Source organism: Aptenodytes patagonicus, chromosome 16 (assembly GCF_965638725.1).
Source record: "Aptenodytes patagonicus chromosome 16, bAptPat1.pri.cur, whole genome shotgun sequence".
NCBI classification, from domain to species: Eukaryota; Metazoa; Chordata; class Aves; order Sphenisciformes; family Spheniscidae; genus Aptenodytes; species Aptenodytes patagonicus.
Window position 1 is genome coordinate 14471566 of NC_134964.1, and position 11752 is coordinate 14483317.

The following is an 11752-nucleotide window of genomic DNA, read 5'->3' on the forward strand; positions in this document are numbered from 1 at the left end:
GGTGGCTGGCAGGCACGGGCTGTAGCACGACATGTCTCGCGGAGGGAGGCGACCCTGCAAGACCGGGAGGGAGCAGAGGGCATTAGCTGTCGGGCCCTTTCAGACCCCCAGCTTGGCTCCTCTGAGAACGGGCAGTGCCTGGGTAAGGCCAGATCTCCCTGGAAAGTTCCTTTCCATGCCAAGGGTGACCAAGGCAGGTCGCTGCACTATGGATGGGGGACGAAGCACCAGGCGACCGGTTAGACAGCACTGGTCATCCAGCCTCAGACTTCAGCGGAGCCACTGCTACAAAAGAGCCCAACTGACTCCCTCTCGGAAGGGAACAAAGCCTTCCCTCTTCCCTCACCAACTCACCTCCCAGAAGAGGGAAGCGCAGTGTGTTTTCAAGCCTGGACCACGTCTCAGAAGGACCACGCACAGAAAGGAAGCGGTCCCCCTGACAGAAATCCTACCAGCAGGAAGAGAAGGAGTGAGTTCAGACTTACCAAGTTCACCGTGGAGAGCAAGGCAAGAGATGTGGATGGAAGGGTCTGGAGTGGCACAGGCTTTTTATATGGTGAGGCAGCGCCTCAGGAGACCTGGAACACACCTTCTTTGTGAAGCACGTTAACAAACAGCAATTTGAGGCTTGCAAAGCACAGCCAAGAGATGACGAACTTGTCTCTTTCATCTGAAAGGTCTGGCTTGCATTTCCCTATTGGGTGAGAGCACAGCGATGCATTAGATGCTGGCTCCTCAAAGCAACGGTCATTTGAGGTCCCACGCCAGTTCCCAGGAAAGGGTTTCAGTAGCTCCAGGCCCTGTGTGCGGGTTGTGCACATCCTTGCTGGGGAACGTGACTACCACTCTTAGTCAGGCCTTCGGCTGTGGAGCACTCGTGGTTAAGGCCACTCACGTGGGTCTCCTGTTGAAGGGCTGAGGCTGACCCTGAGAAACGCAAGGTCCCGCAGGGCCACGGAAGGCTTCAGCAATGAGCCAAGCCCCGTCTGGATGCCCGTCCGTCCGAGGGACGTGGAAAGGAGGGGACCTGGATCCCCAGAGGTGGTTGGAAGGTGAAGGCCAAAGACGGGCCCTCTGTGAGATGGAGGGAAGTGCCACTGTGTGAAGGGATGGGGGCACTGGGACCATTCCTAGAGGTGGCCAGGTAGCTCTGTGGCGCCCTCAAAACAAAGGAAAAAAGGGGAAAGGGAAAAAAAGAAAAAGGCCTCGTTCTATGGAAATCTGTCCGTTCTCATTCTCAGAATTCTCATTCTCAAAGTGGGTAGCCAGCCCCAAGGGTGCAAGGAGGCCCAAGTGGCTGAGGAGTAAACTCACAGGCATTTGACTGAGGGTGCTTTTCACTTTCGGTTGCCTTGCCAGCCCTGGGAAGGACATGTCCTCTTGTGGCTGCAGTTCAAAGCAGAAGGCATCTTGCGGAGCAAGGATGGGCCTGTGCTGTCCGCTTCCTGCCCTCAGGTGTTACCACACGCCTGCTGAGGCAGGTGGATGCATGTGCCCTCTCCCGCTGCCTCAGCTTTGCTCAGGCACAGCAAATGCCAGGCTCCCCATGCGGCAGAGGAATGCCTCCCCACCTTTCCCACATCCGGCAGCAGGGCAGGATGGCAGGCCAAGGAGGAGAGCAGCCCAGCGATGGTACTCACTGCCTGCTGTAGCGGAGCTGTGGCGGGCTGTGCCATGCTCCTGTCTGGTGGCAAAGGAGGCTACGTGAGGAGCAGTCTGTCCTGGCGTCTGCTCCTCTTTGCACAACCTCTCAATTGCCAGAAGGGAGAGCAGAGAGGGAGGAGCAGCAAGGCTGCACTCAACTTCTCTCCTTACCCACCGCGGCCTTTGGCATTTGCTGGTGCACAGCAGTAGTTTGAACGCTCACCTATTAGTGCACCGGCCGGGAACAGAGCAGCCATAGGGCAGGTCGTCCCATTCGGGGAGTTTCCCTCGGGGCTGGTTCCTGCTGGCAGCTTCCCCCGTGGAGACTGCTGAGGGCAACCCGTGCCCCTTCTGCGGGGCCAGGCCGCGTCTCAAAGGGCCGCATCTCGGGGCTTTGGGGGCTGGAAGAGATAGGCAGGCACTTCCCTGCCCTTCAGTTGAGGACACGCTGGGGGTCGAGTGCCTCGCAAGTTCCTCACGGAGCCTCAGAGCCTTTCAGGAGGGAGCATCACTGGCTGCTTTGACAGTGCACTTCCAGTTCCACCTGGAAAAGTGGCACGGGTGGCTGCCTCCCACCCTGGCGCCATACTGACTCCTGGGACCTGTTTCTGCCTGTACGGAGTGAGCACGTTTCTGCTGTGAGCTGTGGCACGGGGTCGACCGTCCCAGCAGGATGGCACAACAGCCCCGGAGCATGGCCCTGCTGGAAACGACGGCAGAAGTGAGACAGAGACATCAATCCTTTGCAGGAGAAGACAACGTTCCCCCTTCCAAGACCCTTCCCCCAGACGGCACAGCCGCCCGGGTGAGAGCGTGGCCCATCTTCCCAAGCAGCACGGGCAGTCAGAGCCTTTTTCCAGGCAGCTCTCAGGGCTGGCGACACGCGCCTGGCCTTTGAGCTCCCCCCCAGACCTTTCCAGACCGGCACAGTCTCCTCTATGTCTCGCAGGGTAGCAGGGAGCACCTTCTGGTGCCACTCAGTGGCTGCAGCCTCAGCCCAGTGGTCTGTCACACCGGTCCGTCAAAAAAGCAGGCTCCCCAGGCCCTGGACGCATAGGGGCAGCGACTTTCCTCGATTTGGTCTGTGCTCCAGAAACGTCCGGGAGTGGGAATGTCAGGGCACATCCGTGCTGTCCTCCTTTGGCTGCTCTTTCACCAAGGAGCATGACCTGGATTTCAAGGAGTCACCAAGTGGTTGGGCAAGACACTAACAGCCATGACAACACTGTACAAAAAGCTGCACTGCTGCAGGAATGCGGACATGAGGTTGCGCCTAGGGTCCCCTGCATGTTGGAATCCATTTCCCCCAGAGCCCCTGATGCCAGTGCATGGATGATTCGCACCGAGGTGGAGCTGCGGTCTCTCATAGTGCCTCAGCACTTTCTGGTGACTCACGGGTGACTCCGAGGTGGTCTGCTGGTGCTACCTTGCAATTAAAGGGCTCTGAATGTGCCAACTCGTCCCTGAGCCAGGGAAAACAAGCCAGACCCTCTGGGTCAGTGACCTGAACAAGCCACCCAGCAATGATGCAAAGGCGAGTGTTGTTTGGGAAGACTGCGCCGAAGCAAACAGGTCCACTTGGTGACGGCTCACTTTCAGGCATGAGTCAGCAGGCTCCTTCACCGCTCTCCAGGGCCACGTTGAGCCGTTGCTTCTCCTCAGGAGAGTAATGAGTAAAGTCCTGGCAGGCAAGGCAAGGGCTGTGCAGTCCCCAAAGAAAACACGCTGGCCTTTCCGGACCGAAGACAACAGCTGAACTGCTGGGCTCCCTTTGCGTGGCTGGAAAGTATGTGCCTCACCGAGGCCCGAGGGGAGCAGAGATCTGCCACCGAGTAGCCTGATCCACTCCAGCAATGGCCTCAGTGTCCCCATCCCTGCTCACAACGGGGTTTCTCTCCAGACCGCAGGAGGGCCTTGTTCGACCATCCCCTTCCAATCACCCCGGGGATCTGCGTCTCCTCCGTTCTCTGTCCCTCAGCGGAACAGCCATCCTGCAGAGGCTTGGCTGGGCTCTGAGCAACTCCATAGCCTGCAGGCACTGGTGTTGCTCAGGGTCGGCCTCAGCCCGTCAAAGAGAGACCCTTCTGAGTGGCCTTCAGGCGTGCTCCACAGGCAAAGTCCTACGTAAGCGGCGGCCATGTTCCCCAGGAAGGGCAGGACGCGCACACCGCCTGCTCATGGCCTGAATCTGCTGCAAGGCTTCACCAGCAACTGGAATGAGACCTCAAACGAGCATTGGTCTGGGGAAGAAACATAGTTGCTATCAACAAAATCACTTCAGTGCTACCCAGGATGAAAAGGGAGCCAAGCATTTCAGGCAAAGGAGGCATGTCTTTCATCTACCGGCAGAGCTTTGAGAAGCCAAAATTGCTGTTTCTCAACATGCTTCATGTTTGTGTCATTTTTCAGCTCCCCCGGGGCTCTGGGCCGCAGTATAAAAGCGTGCCCAACTCCCAGCTCCTCTATCCTCTCCTCGTGCCTTCCTCTGCTCTGTGAAGTTGGTAAGTCTCAGTTCATTTTGCCTCTTGTCTCCTCGGTTGGCAGGACAGTTTTTGTGGAGGGGGCTGCATGCATTTTGCCTCCCTTGTCCTCGGTGAATGGTCTAGGATGTGAAACAGGGCATTGGTTGGTTTCTTTGCCAGCCGTGGCTCTTTCCAAGGCTCGGGGCGTACGGCCAGCACCCTCTAACCAACGACCGGGCGCTTCCTCCACCATCCGCAGTTCAGCAATGCTCCTTTTGCATTAGTGGCATGACGAGGAGCTTGCCTCAGGAGAGCTAGTCCCACCATAGACGCCGCCTTCTGTAGTGGCTGCTGTCTTCAGAAGCCCTGTTGCGTTTTACTCAGCCATGGCCCCTCGTGAGAGAAGTGGGTGAGAGGAGCCTGACCTGACAAGACGAGGGCTCTTGAGGGCGGGGGGTGGGGGGGGAGAAGGAGACCCGTTTGGCTGAGCAAACAACTTGATGCTGGTGCAAGGGCTGATGATCAGGAAGTACACAGGCCGATGCCAAGAAGAGGGAGCCTCCTGGTCTGCAGGAGAAGATCTTTCCCTGACTAAGGCCACAGCATCAAGGCTATGCTCAACCCGTCTGAAAAACCTGGCATCCGTTTCCTCATACCGGGAGGGGGCTTACTGAGGACTCTCTCTGGGGTGCCTTTGCTACCAGATTTTCAACGGCAGCCTTCAAGGCTGAGCAGAAGGATTGTTGTGAAATATCCTCACAGCCTGCAGACGTACCCTTGGTAATGGAGCAACTGGAGGTAGCAGAGTGCCTCCGTGGGGCAGGCGTGCCTGGGAGTGGCAGGGCCGGCTGAGGTATAGGCTGCGAAGGAGCTTGATTTGGGCAGGGGGAGCTTCCTTGCGTTTGGGCGGACCCTCTCAGATCACCCTTCAATTACAAACAAATACCCACCGCAGGCCCACCAAAACGCCCAGAAACCCCCTCTCTGCAGACACTGGAGGTCCGTCTACTCTTGGGCCATGCCACTGCTTCCGCCTTGGAGAATGTTTACCAAGTGGGACCCTGCATTTCATGGGGGTGTTGCAAGTAACTCTGGCCGGGTTAGCCCAGGTCCCTGTGGGTGAGACATCCCAGGCGGGTGAGAGAAGAGGTCTTCAGATACGGCAGGGTGTGACCAGGCAGCGGGGAGGTTAAGGCGGCGGAGAGGAGGGTGCGTTGTGGTGTTCTGCCAAAAGCACAGCAGGGCACCGTTGCGGGCCCTCCTGCTGGACACGGCTTTCTTGACTTGTGCCCCATCCCAAATCTCTCTCTGCTGAGCCCCCAGGCACTGCCCGTTCTCAGAGGAGCCAAGCTGGGGGTCTGAAAGGGCCCGACAGCTAATGCCCTCTGCTCCCTCCCGGTCTTGCAGGGTCGCCTCCCTCCGCGAGACATGTCGTGCTACAGCCCGTGCCTGCCAGCCACCTGCGGCCCAACCCCGCTTGCCAACAGCTGCAACGAGCCGTGCGTCATCCGGTGCGCCGACTCCAGCGTTGCGATCCAGCCCTCGCCAGTCCTGGTGACGCTGCCGGGCCCAATCCTCAGCTCCTTCCCCCAGAGCACAGCCGTGGGATCCACCGCGTCGGCTGCCGTGGGGAGCTCTCTCAGCGCTGGCAGTGTGCCCATCGCTTCTGGGGGCTCCCTGGGGCTGGGGGGCTTTGGGTGGTCCGGTCTGGGCCGTGGGCTCTGGGGGCCTCTGGGGCGGGGCAATCTCTTATGCTGAAGCCCGCGGATTGCCTGCCCGTGGTTGAGCGCCAGGAGCCTTGAGGAAAGACCTGGAGCCAAGCCCTGAGAGCGCGGCCATGGTCTGCAGAGGAGCCGGGCTCCCAGCGCTCCGCCTGGAGGAAGGGGCCTGCGCTGGCCTTCCCTCTCTTCCCAGGAAGCCTCTCTCTTTCCCCGTCTTGCTCTGCTTTACCTTATGCTCCCCATGAACTACCTCCTGCTTCCTTCCGTAGCAATGGGTCTAGGTGACTGACACAGGAGTGCCAGAGCCTTGAAGGGGAATTGGAAAAGAAGCATCCCTGGCGTGGAGGTTTTCCTTCAGATGGCAGCACTTCTCTGATCTTTACTCAGCCTCCAAAATGCATCGCTTAAGCTCTCGTCTTTTCCATTTTCCTTTGATTTTCTCATTAAAGACATTGGGCATCAGCTTTGCGGGCGAGTCATGTTTCATTCTCCCCTCTTCTCCAATCCCAACCGGCTGAGTCTCCAAAAGAGTTCCTCCCTTGGTAAAACTACGGGTTTCTGTGTAGTTCCTGGGTTTGAGGGCGCCTCGTCTTTCGCCCCTGACATCCCATAGCAATGGAGACGAGGCCACTTTGGGGTGAGAGCTCTTGTGGAAGGAGCCCCATTACTCATCGGCACACCTCGAAAGCCACAAAACAGAGTAATGAAGGAAGCCCAAATATTCATAGAATCATTGAATCTCCCCGACGGGAAGGGACCTCAGAAGATCATCTGGTCCAACCTTTTGCGGGAAAGGGAGCCTAGATGAGATTATGTAGCACCCTGTCCAATCGCACCTTGAAAACCTCCAGTCATGAGGCCCCTACCACGTCCCTGGGGAGGTTGTTGCAGTGAACGATTGTTCTCACTGTAAAAAATGTCTTTCTTATATCAAGGTGAAACCTCTCCCGGTTGCTCCCTGTCCTCTCCACGTGGCTCTTTGTTAAGAGAGAGTCTCCGTCCTCTTTGTAGTGGCCTTTAAGCACTGGAAAACTGTGATGAGTGCAGGGGAAAAGCATCACAGGACAGCACGAGGCTCAGTATGGGATGATTTGGGGGAGGAACCAGAGGTGGGGGAAGGGAGGGTTCAGGGTGGCACTGGGAGGAAGGAAGGTGAGAAAAGTAGAGGGAAGATGGGATAACACGGCTGTCACTCAAGAATTGGTTGCTGTTCAGGATGCTTGCCCGGCCATGCCCTGCTTCTGATCAGTGCAGCCTGTCCTGTCTTCTTCTTCTTCTTCTTCTTAAGTTCTATTCCTAACTATTTTCCCTGGCGAGCGAGGGGCTCTCTATTCTCTGTGTGTGTGTGTGTGTGTATGGAAGTCTAGGGGCCAGCAACTGGAGTCAAACCACACGTTGCCGTGGTTCCTGTCTCGGTGGTGCCCGTCACTGGAGTGGGACCAGAGGTCATTGGGACTGTTTGTCTGGGGTGCCGGCACCTGGACAGACCAGGGTGAGTGGAAATAACGTGCCAGCGAGTGGAGCGTGTGAGGGTATGCCAGTCAGTGTGTGATTGCTCTCGAGCGTCAAGCCAGATGATGGAGCGAGTGGGTAAAGCGGCTTGGGAGCCACGTAGGGGGGTGTGCCTCTGAGGGTGGGGTCACAGAAGGAGTTGGCTACAGGAGGCACCAGAGGGTCCTGGCCAACTGCCAGAGACACCGTGGGGCCTGTTTGTGTCTGTGTGCGAGTCTCTAGGGGCGAGAGAACTGGAGGAGCTGGCTACCAGAAGGACCAGGGTGTCCAGCCAACTGGAGCCAGGCACCAGATACAGGGCAGCAGGGTGTCTCAGCCCGGCTGATGGAGGGATCCACATTGTACATGTGTGTAATGTTTTCCCACTCACAGACCTTCACTGTGAGAAAGGGGACCTGGACGAGGCCCTCGGTGCCCTTTGTTGAGTGCTGAGTGTTGCTGCCTGGGTTGATCGGTGTGGTCGGTCACGTGTGTATGGGTTGTAATGTGCAAACGTGTGTAAGAGAGGGGAGGTTGTGTGGGCAGGAAGAGGCTCCAGCCACCTCTGTGCCTTTCATAACCACGCTGGATCATCCCTGTCCCTCTGACCCCTGCCAAGGCGCTCCTGACCACCTGGGACAGCACATCCCTTGGTGGCATGGCTGCCTGCTGGCTACCCCTGCCTCCACACGGGTCTTCCCTGCAGATCCCTGCTTTGTCACAAAACTGGTTAAGGGCTTGGTGTGTCTGAAATATGAGGGGAGGCTGTGAGAGCTGGGATTCTTCCCATACCTGATGGAAGGGAATGAAGAGGGAGCCAGACTCTTCTCGGTAGTACCAACTGGCAGCACAAGAGGCAATGGGCACGAATTAAAACACACGAAATTCCATCTCAAGGCAAGAAACCACTTTCTTACCGTGAGGGGGGTCAAACAGTGAACCAGGTTGCCCAGAGAGGTTGTGGAGGTTGTTGGAGCTACTCAAAACCCAACTGGACTATGTCCTAGGCAACCAGCTCAGGTTGACCCTGCTGGAGCAGTTGGCTTGGACTGAAGGATCTCAGGAGGTCCCCTCCAACCCCAGCGATTCTGGGATTCTGTGAACAGATAAGAGCAATGTCTCCCATAAAAAAATATCTTGCTTGAAATGTTCTGTGACAGAAAGTGGTTTACGCGTCTTTTGGTTTTTGTTCCCGTGGCTGGTTGAGCCTTACTGAAGGCAAAGTAAACAACATCCACTGCTCTTCCCTTCTCCACCAAGCTAGTCACCTCACTGTAGAAGGCTACCAGCTTGGTTAAGCATGACTGCTCCTTCGTAAACCCATGCTTACTACTCCCAACCACATTCCTGAGCTACCGTTGTTTGGAAACGACTTCCAGGACGTTTTGATCTATCGTCTTCCCAGGGACCGAGGAGAGGCTGACCGTCCTTGTGAGCTCCCTGGATCTTCCTTCTTTCCCTTCTTGTTCCTCTTGCCTATGTGGAGACAGAAGAGGTTGAGGTGTGTCCTGAGCCACTTCAAAACCTTGCAAGTTCTTTTCAGGCAACTCTCATCTCAAAACAAAGGCATACTTGGGGGCACGCATTGAGCTGCTCACACTCAGAAACTCCCATTTTTGGGACCATTGTTGGGCTGACCGACGAGGATGGGATTCGAACCCACGCGTGCAGAGCACAATGGATTAGCAGTCCATCGCCTTCACCACTCGGCCACCTCGTCAGCATGCTGCTGCTGCTCCTGCCACTGCTGTCACTGCCGCTGCCACTGCCACTGCTGCTGTTGCTCCTGCTCCTGCTCCTGCTCCTGCTCCTGCTCCTGCCACTGCTGCCACTGCCGCTGCCACTGCTCCTGATCTTGCTGCTCCTGCTCCTGCTCCAGCTCCAGCTCCTGCTCCCGACGCCTACAACTTTTTATACTCTTTGACATGGGAGAGAAGGAGCCAGCCTCCAGTTTTTCCCTTTTGGGACTGGTCCACTCTCCCGACAGCTGGGATGAGCTCCGGGGACCTTTGGGAAATAGGTCTCAGCGTTCACATCAGAAAATGACCGAACAGCAGAGACCCACGCTCTGTCCCAGGAAGGAACACAGGAGAGTGACCCCGGAGTGGCTCAGCACCTCCAAAGGACTTGAGCCTGCCTTTGAGATGAATTTGTCACCAGCCACGTTCCCCTCACATTCTGGAAGGATACCAGCAGCTCACATGGACAGGAGTCACTCACACCTGAGTGATGGACTTCTCACCAGGACAGAGCAGGTGCCTCAGGCTTGGCCGTGGCGTCTCTGTGCTGTTCCCCCTGGCACTCACCCAGGATCTCATCACAGGCTGCTTCCCTCCCAGCACAGCTAACAGTCAGGAATGAAGAGGGAGCTGAGGGGCACCAGCCCCGCTGCACACGACTCCTCTTTTTCCCTGCCAGAGCTCCAGCACTGCAGAGAGTTGAAACCACTGCACTGGTCGCCTGAGCCCAGACCTCTCTGTGCCTTGAAGGTCAGACCTTGAGCTGGGGGAAATGGTGCAGAGGCCAGGCTTGCTGCCCCTGCTGGATAACAGAAAGGCAGCTAGGAGATTGCACGCTGTGGGATGGACACCGACGGCAGGGCCCCGGGAGCCTCTCTTTCTCCTCCGCCTGGTTAATTCCTGTCCTGGACAAAGGGGAGCAGTGCACAGCTTTGGGGGCTGGGACCAGAACCACTTGCACCCTGGTCACTCCGAGCAGTTTCTCCAGCCTCAGCCCACCCCACGGGCCTGTAATTGCCGAGGCATGTGAACAAGGAGGACTGGCAGAGTCAGGATTGCCTCCGGGGCAGGAGCCCACGGCAGGGGGGAGGCCTGGCCCGGGAAGCGCAATGCTCTGCCGAGCTCCTTCCCCAGAGTGCCGGCACTCCCCGTTGTGGATATGAAATATTCCTGGGATTCACTTCCTGGGTTCTTAACAAAGACATTCCTAACAAAATAGCCGGGGCCATCATTGGCTCTCATTAACCCAGCAGTCTGTTGAGTCCCTGCTGTAGTCAGTGCAGCACAGAGACATTCAACAGAAAATTCAGGCTTCCTTCACATTGTGTTTTGTGCCTTTGAGCTATGCCGATGAGTAATGGGGCTCCTTCCACAAGAGCTCTCACCCCAAAGTGGCCTCGTCTCCATTGCTATGGGATGTCAGGGGCGAAAGACGAGGCGCCCTCAAACCCAGGAACTACGCAGAAACCCGTAGTTTTACCAAGGGAGGAACTCTTTTGGAGACTCAGCCGGTTGGGATTGGAGAAGAGGGGAGAATGAAACATGACTCGCCCGCAAAGCTGATGCCCAATGTCTTTAATGAGAAAATCAAAGGAAAATGGAAAAGACGAGAGCTTAAGCGATGCATTTTGGAGGCTGAGTAAAGCTCAGAGAAGTGCTGCCATCTGAAGGAAAACCTCCACGCCAGGGATGCTTCTTTTCCAATTCCCCTTCAAGGCTCTGGCACTCCTGTGTCAGTCACCTAGACCCATTGCTACGGAAGGAAGCAGGAGGTAGTTCATGGGGAGCATAAGGTAAAGCAGAGCAAGACGGGGAAAGAGAGAGGCTTCCTGGGAAGAGAGGGAAGGCCAGCGCAGGCCCCTTCCTCCAGGCGGAGCGCTGGGAGCCCGGCGCCTCTGCAGACCGTGGCCGCGCTCTCAGGGCTTGGCTCCAGGTCTGCCCTCGAGGCTCCTGGCGCTCAACCACGGGCAGGCAATCCGCGGGCTTCAGCATAAGAGATTGCCCCGCCCCAGAGGCCCCCAGAGCCCACGGCCCAGACCGGACCACCCAAAGCCCCCCAGCCCCAGGGAGCCCCCAGAAGCGATGGGCACACTGCCAGCGCTGAGAGAGCTCCCCACGGCAGCCGACGCGGTGGATCCCACGGCTGTGCTCTGGGGGAAGGAGCTGAGGATTGGGCCCGGCAGCGTCACCAGGACTGGCGAGGGCTGGATCGCAACGCTGGAGTCGGCGCACCGGATGACGCACGGCTCGTTGCAGCTGTTGGCAAGCGGGGTTGGGCCGCAGGTGGCTGGCAGGCACGGGCTGTAGCACGACATGTCTCGCGGAGGGAGGCGACCCTGCAAGACCGGGAGGGAGCAGAGGGCATTAGCTGTCGGGCCCTTTCAGACCCCCAGCTTGGCTCCTCTGAGAACGGGCAGTGCCTGGGTAAGGCCAGATCTCCCTGGAAAGTTCCTTTCCGTGCCAAGGGTGACCAAGGCAGGTCGCTGCACTATGGATGGGGGACGAAGCACCAGGTGACCGGTTAGACAGCACTGGTCATCCAGCCTCAGACTTCAGCGGAGCCACTGCTACAAAAGAGCCCAACTGACTCCCTCTCGGAAGGGAACAAAGCCTTCCCTCTTCCCTCACCAACTCACCTCCCAGAAGAGGGAAGCGCAGTGTGTTTTCAAGCCTGGACCACGTCTCAGAAGGACCA

The 11752-nt window shown here is 57.5% G+C and overlaps 1 non-coding gene across 1 annotated transcript; it reads right to left on the reverse strand.

Moving 5' to 3' along the window:
* Positions 1–8956: 8956 nt before the first annotated feature.
* Positions 8957–9038, reverse strand: TRNAS-GCU (transfer RNA serine (anticodon GCU)). The gene has a single exon. It is a non-coding gene; the product is annotated as a tRNA-Ser (tRNA).
* Between the last annotated feature and the right edge of the window lie 2714 nt (positions 9039–11752).